Source organism: Athene noctua, unplaced genomic scaffold, assembly GCF_965140245.1.
Source record: "Athene noctua unplaced genomic scaffold, bAthNoc1.hap1.1 HAP1_HAP1_scaffold_121, whole genome shotgun sequence".
Lineage (NCBI taxonomy): Eukaryota > Metazoa > Chordata > Aves > Strigiformes > Strigidae > Athene > Athene noctua.
This window is the reverse complement of record NW_027437599.1, coordinates 284,060-291,552: the sequence shown is the minus strand read 5'-3', so window position 1 is coordinate 291,552 and position 7,493 is coordinate 284,060.

The following is a 7,493-nucleotide window of genomic DNA, read 5'->3' as shown; positions in this document are numbered from 1 at the left end:
ACGTCGCAATGGCACGGCCAGCGGCCCGGAACATGTCACCACCCAGGGCCGGCACGTCGCCACGGCACGGCCAGCGGACCGGACCATCTCACCAGCCGGGGCTGGAACGTCGCCACGGCACGGCCAGCGGACCGGAACATGTCACCACCCGGGGCCGGCACGTCGCCACGGCACGGCCAGCGGACCGTAACATCTCACTACCCGGAACCGGAACGTCGCCTCGGCACGGCCAGCGGACCGGAACATCTCACCACCCGGGGCCGGCACGTCGCCACGGCAACACCAACGGCCCGGAACATCTCACTATCCGGGACCGGCAAGTCGCCACGGCACGGCCAGCGGACCGGAACATCTCAATACCCAGAACCGGCACGTCGCTTCGGCACGGCCAGCGGACCGGAACATCTCACCACCCGGGGCCGGCACGTCGCCACGGCACGGCCAGCGGACCGGAACATCCACCACCCGGGGCCGGCACGTCGCCACAGCACGGCCAGCGGACCGGAACATCTCGCCACCCGAGGCCAGCACGTCGCCACGACATGGCCAGGGGCCCAGAACATCTCTCCACCCGGGACCAGCACATCACCACGGCACGGCCAGTGGCCCAGAACATCTCACCACCCGGGACCGGCACGTCGCCACGGCACGGCCAGCGGACCGGAACATCTCAGCACCTGGGGCCGGCAGGTCGCCACGGCACGGCCAGCGGACCGGAGATTCTCACCACCCTGGGCCGGCACGTCGCCACGGCAAGGCCAGCGGCCCGGAACATCTCACCACCCGGGACCGGCACGTCGCCACGGCACGGCCAGCGGACCAGAACATCTCACCACCCGGGACCGGCACGTCGCCACGGCACGGCCAGCGGACCGGAACATCTCACTACCACCCGGGACCGGCACGTCGCCACGGCCCGGCCAGCGGCCCGGAACATCTCACCACCCGGAACCGGCACTTCGCCATGGCACGGCCGGCGAACCGGAACATCTCACCACCTGGGGCCGGCACGTCGCCGCGGCAACGCCAGCGGCCCTGAACATCTCACCACCCGGGACGGGCACGTTGACACGGCACGGCCAGCGGACCGGAATATCTCAGCACCTGGGGCTGGCAGGTCGCCACGGCACGGCCAGCGGACCGGAGCATCTCACCACCCTGGGTCTGCATGTCGCCACGGCACAGCCAGCGGCCTGGAATATCTCAGCCCCCTGGGAGACACGTTGCCAAGGCACGGCTAGCGGCCCGGAATATCTCACCACCCGGGACAGGCTCGTCGCCACGGCAACGCCAGCGGCCCGGAACATCTCACCACCCGGGACGGGCACGTCGCCACGGCACGGCCAGCGGTCCGGAATATCTCAGCCCCCTGGGGCGAAACGTCGCCACGGCACGGCCAGCGGCCCAGAATATCTCACCACCCGGGGCCGGCACGTCGCCACGGCACGGCCAGCGGTCCGGAATATCTCAGCCCCCTGGGGCGAAACGTCGCCACGGCACGGCCAGCGGCCCAGAATATCTCACCACCCGGGACCGGCACGTCGCCACGGCACGGCTAGCGGCCCGGAACATCTCAACACCCGGGACCGGCACGTTGCCACGGCACGGCCAGCGGCCCGGAACATCTCACCACCCGGGACCGGCACGTCGCCACGGCACGGCCAGCGGCCCGGAACATCTCACCACCCGGGACCGGCACGTCGCCACGGGACGACCAGCGGCACGGAACATCTCACCCCCCTGGGCCATCACGTCGCCACGGCACGGCCAGCGGCCCGGAACATCTCACCACCCGGGACCGGCACGTCGCCACGGCACGACCAGCGGCCCGGAACATCTCACTCCCCTGGGACATCACGTCGCCACGGCACGGCCAGCGGACCGGAACATCTCACCACCCGGGGCCGGCACGTCGCCACAGCACGGCCAGCGGACCGGAACATCTCACCACCACCCGGGGCCGCCACGTCGCCACGGCACAGCCAGCGGCCCGGAACATCTCACCACCCGGGACCGGCACGTCGCCACGGCACGGCCAGCGGACCGGAACATCTCACCACCCGGGACCGGCACGTCGCCACGGCACGGCCAGCGGCACGGAACATCTCACCACCCGGGACCGGCACGTCGCCACGGCACGGCCAGCGGCCCGGAACATCTCACCACCCGGAACCGGCACTTCGCCACGGCACGGCCAGTGGACCGTAACATCTCAGCACCCTGGGCCGGCACGTCGACAAGACACGGCCGGCGAACCGGAACATCTCACCACCCGGGGCCGGCACGTCGCCGCGGCAAGGCCAGCGGCCCTGAACATCTCACCACCCGGGACCGGCACGTCGCCACGGCACGGCCAGCGGACCGGAATATCTCACCACCACCCGGGACCGGCACGTCGCCACGGCACGGCCAGCGGACCGGAACATCTCAGCACCTGGGGCCGGCAGGTCGCCACGGCACGGCCAGCGGACCGGAGCATCTCACCACCCTGGGCCGGCACGTAGCCACGGCACAGCCAGCGGCCCGGAATATCTCAGCCCCCTGGGCGACACGTTGCCACGGCACGGCCAGCGGCCCGGAATATCTCACCACCCGGGACCGGCACGTTGCCACGGCACGGCCAGCGGCCCGGAACATCTCACCCCCCTGGGCCATCACGTCGCCACGGCACGGCCAGCGGCCTGGAACATCTCACCACCCGGGACCGGCACGTCGCCACGGCACGGCCAGCGGCGCGGAACATCTCACCACCCGGGACCGGCACGTCGCCACGGCACGGCCAGCGGCCCGGAACATCTCACCACCCGGAACCGGCACGTCGCCACGGCACGGCCAGCGGACCGGAACATCTCAGCACCCGGGGCCGGCACGTCGCCACGGCACGACCAGCGGACCGGAACATCTCACCACCACCCGGGGCCGCCACGTCGCCACGGCACGGCCAGCGGACCGGAACATCTCACCACCCGGGGCCGGCATGTCGCCACGGCACGGCTAGCGGACCGGAACATCTCACCACCACCTGGGGCCACCACGTCGCCACGGCACAGCCAGCGGCCCGGAACATCTCACCACCCGGGACCGGCACGTCGCCACGGCACGGCCAGCGGACCGGAACGTCTCACCACCACCCGGGGCCGCCACGTCGCCACAGCACGGCCAGCGGACCGGAACATCTCACCACCCGGGACCGGCACGTCGCCACGGCACGGCCAGCGGACCGGAACATCTCACCACCACCCGGGACCGGCACGTCGCCACGGCACGGCCAGCGGCCCGGAACATCTCACCACCCGGAACCGGCACGTCGCCACGGCACGGCCAGTGGACCGTAACATCTCACCACCCTGGGCCGGCACGTCGCCAAGACACGGCCGGTGAACCGGAACATCTCACCACCCGGGGCCGGCACATCGCCGCGGCAAGGCCAGCGGCCCTGAACATCTCACCACCCGGGACCGGCACGTCGCCACGGCACGGCAAGTGGACCGGAATATCCCACCACCACCCGGGACCGGCACGTCGCCACGGCACGGCCAGCGGACCGGAACATCTCAGCACCTGGGGCCGGCAGGTCGCCACGGCACGGCCAGCGGACCGGAGCATCTCACCACCCTGGGCCGGCACGTCGCCACGGCACAGTCAGCGGCCCGGAATATCTCAGCCCCCTGGGCGACACGTTGCCACGGCACGGCCAGCGGCCCGGAATATCTCACCACCCGGGACCGGCCCGTCGGCACGGCACGGCCAGCGAACCGAAACATCTCACCACCCGGGGTTGGCACGTCGCCACAGCAACGCCAGCGGCCCGGAACATCTCACCACCCGGGACCGGCACGTTGCCACGGCACGGCCAGCGGACCGGAACATCTCAGCACCCGGGGCCGGCACGTCGCCACGGCACGGCCAGCGGTCCGGAATATCTCAGCCCCCTGGGGCGACACGTCGCCACGGCACGGACAGCAGCCCGGAATATCTCACCACCTGGGACCGGCCCGTCGCGACGGCACGGCTAGCGGCCCGGAACATCTCACCACCCGGGACCGGCACGTCGCCACGGCACGGCCGGCGAACCGGAACATCTCACAACCCGGGACAGGCACGTCGCCATGGCAAGGCCAGCGGCCCTGAACATCTCACCACCCGGGACCGGCACGTCGCCACGGCACGGCCGGCGAACCGGAACATCTCACAACCCGGGACCGGCACGTCGCCATGGCAAGGCCAGCGGCCCTGAACATCTCACCACCCGGGACCGGCACGTCGCCACGGCACGGCCGGCGAACCGGAACATCTCACAACCCGGGACCGGCACGTCGCCATGGCAAGGCCAGCGGCCCTGAACATCTCACCACCCGGGACCGGCCCCTCGCCACGGCACGGCTAGCGGCCCGGAACATCTCACCACCACCCGGGGCCACCACGTCGCCACGGCACAGCCAGCGGCCCGGAACATCTCACCACCCGGGACCGGCACGTCGCCACGGCACGGCCAGCGGACCGGAACATCTCACCACCCGGGACCGGCACGTCGCCACGGCACGGCCAGCGGCGCGGAACATCTCACCACCCGGGACCGGCACGTCGCCACGGCACGGCCAGTGGACCGTAACATCTCACCACCCTGGGCCGGCACGTCGCCAAGACACGGCCGGCGAACCGGAACATCTCACCACCCGGGGCCGGCACGTCGCCGCGGCAAGGCCAGCGGCCCTGAACATCTCACCACCCGGGACCGGCACGTCGCCAAGGCACGGCCAGCGGACCGGAATATCTCACCAGCACCCGGGACCGGCGCGTCGCCACGGCACGGCCAGCGGACCGGAACATCTCAGCACCTGGGGCCGGCAGGTCACCATGGCACGGCCAGCGGACCGGAGCATCTCACCACCCTGGGCCGGCACGTCGCCACGGCACAGCCAGCGGCCCGGAATATCTCAGACCCCTGGGCGACACGTTGCCACGGCACGGCCAGCGGCCCGGAATATCTCACCACCCGGGACCGGCACGTTGCCACGGCACGGCCAGCGGCCCGGAACATCTCACCACCCGGGGCCGGCACGTCGCCACGGCAACGCCAGCGGCCCGGAACATCTCACCACCCGGGACCGGCACGTTGCCACGGCACGGCCAGCGGACCGGAACATCTCACCACCGGGGCCGGCACGTCGCCACGGCACGGCCAGTGGACCGGAATATCTCACCACCGGGGACCGGCACGTCGCCACGGTACGGCCAGCGAACCGGAACATCACAGCACCCTGGCCTGTCAAGTCGCCGCGGCACGGCCAGCGGCCCGGAACGTCTCAGCACCCAGGACCGGCACGTCGCCACGGCACGGCCAGCGGCCCGGAACATCTCACCACCCGGGGCCGGCACGTCGCCACGGCACGGCCAGCGAACCGGAATATCTCACGACCCGGGGCCGGCACGTCGCCACGGCACGGCCAGCGGACCGGAACATCTCACCATTCGGGACCGGCACGTCCCCACGGCACGGCCAGCGGACCTGAACATCTCACCACCCGGGACCGGCACGTCACCACGGCACAACCAGCGGACCAGAACATCTCACCACCCGGGACCGGCACGTTGGCATGGCACGGCCAGCGGACCGGAACATCTCACCACCACTCCGGGCCGCCACGTCGCCACAGCACAGCCAGTGGCCCGGAACATCTCACCACCCGGGACCGGCACGTTGGCATGGCACGGCCAGCGGACCGGAACATCTCAACACCCGGGACCGGCACGTCGCCACGGGACAACCAGCGGCCCGGAACATCTCAACTCCCAGGGCCATCACGTCGCCACGGCACGGCCAGCGGACCGGAACATCTCACCACCCGGAACCGGCACGTCGCCACGGCACGACCAGCGGCCCGGAACATCTCACCCCCCTGGGCCATCACGTCGCCACAGCACGGCCAGCGGACCGGAACATCTCACCACCCGGGGCCGGCACGTCGCCAAGGCACGGCCAGCGTACCGGAACATCTCACCACTACCCGGGGCCGCCACGTCGCCACGGCACGGCCAGCGGCCCGGAACATCTCACCACCCGGGACCGGCACGTCGCCACGGCACGGCCAGCGGACCGGAACATCTCACCACCTGGGGCCGGCACGTCGCCACGGCACGGCCAGCGGACCGGAACATCTCACCACCACTCCGGGCCGCCACGTCGCCACAGCACAGCCAGTGGCCCGGAACATCTCACCACCCGGGACCGGCACGTTGCCACGGCACGGCCAGCGGACCGCAACATCTCACCACCCGGGGCTGGCACGTCGCCACGGCAAGGCCAGCGGCCCGGAACATCTCACCTCCCTGCGCCGGCTCGTCGCCACGGCACGGCCAGCGGCCCGGAACATCTCACCACCCGGGGCCGCCACGACGCCACGGCACGGCCAGCGGACCGGAAAATCTCACTACCCGGAACCGGCACGTTGCTACGGCACGGCCAGCGAATCGGAACATCTCACCACCTGGGGCCGGCACGTCGCCACGGCAAGGCCAGCGAACCGGAACATCTCACCACCTGGGGCCGGCACGTCGCCACGGCAAGGCCAGCAGACCTGAACATCTCACCACCAGGGGCCGGCACGTCGTCACGGCACGGCCAGCGGCCCGGAACATCTCACCCCCCTGGGCCGGCATGTCGCCACGGCAAGGCCAGCGGCCCGGAACATCTCACCATCCGGGACTGGCACGTCGCCAGGACACGGCCAGCGGACTGGAATATCTCACCACCACCGGGGACTAGCACGTCGCCACAGCACGGCCAGCGGACCGGAACATCTCACTACCCGGGACTGGCACGTCGCCACGGCACGGACAGCGGCCTGTAACACCTCATCACTCTGGGCCGGCACGTCGCCACGGCACGGCCAGCGGCCCGGAACATCTCACCACCCGGGACCGGCACGTCGCCACGGCACGGCCAGCAGCCCGGAACATCTCACCACCCGGGTGTGGCACGTCGCCACGGCACAGCCAGCGGCCCGAAATATCTCAGCCCCCTGGGCGACACGTTGCCACGGCACGGCCAGCGGCCCGGAATATCTCACCACCCGGGGCCGGCACGTGGCCACGGCACGGCTATCGGCCCGGAACATCTCACCACACGGGGCCGGCACGTCGCCACGGCAACGCCAGCGGCCCGGAACATCTCACCACCCGGGACCGGCACGTCGCCACGGTACGGCCAGCGGACCGGAACATCTCAGCACCCGGGGTCGGCACGTCGCCACAGCACGGCCAGCGGACCGGAACATCTCACCACTCGAGACCGGAACGTCGCCACGGCACGGCCAGCGAACCGGAACATCTCACCACCGGGGCCGGCACGTCGCCACGGCACGGCCAGCGGACCGGAACATCTCACCACCGGGGGCCGGCACGTCGCCACGGCACGGCCAGCGGCCCGGAACATCTCACCACCCGGGACCAGCACATCGCCACGGCACGGCCAGCGGACCGGAACATCTCAC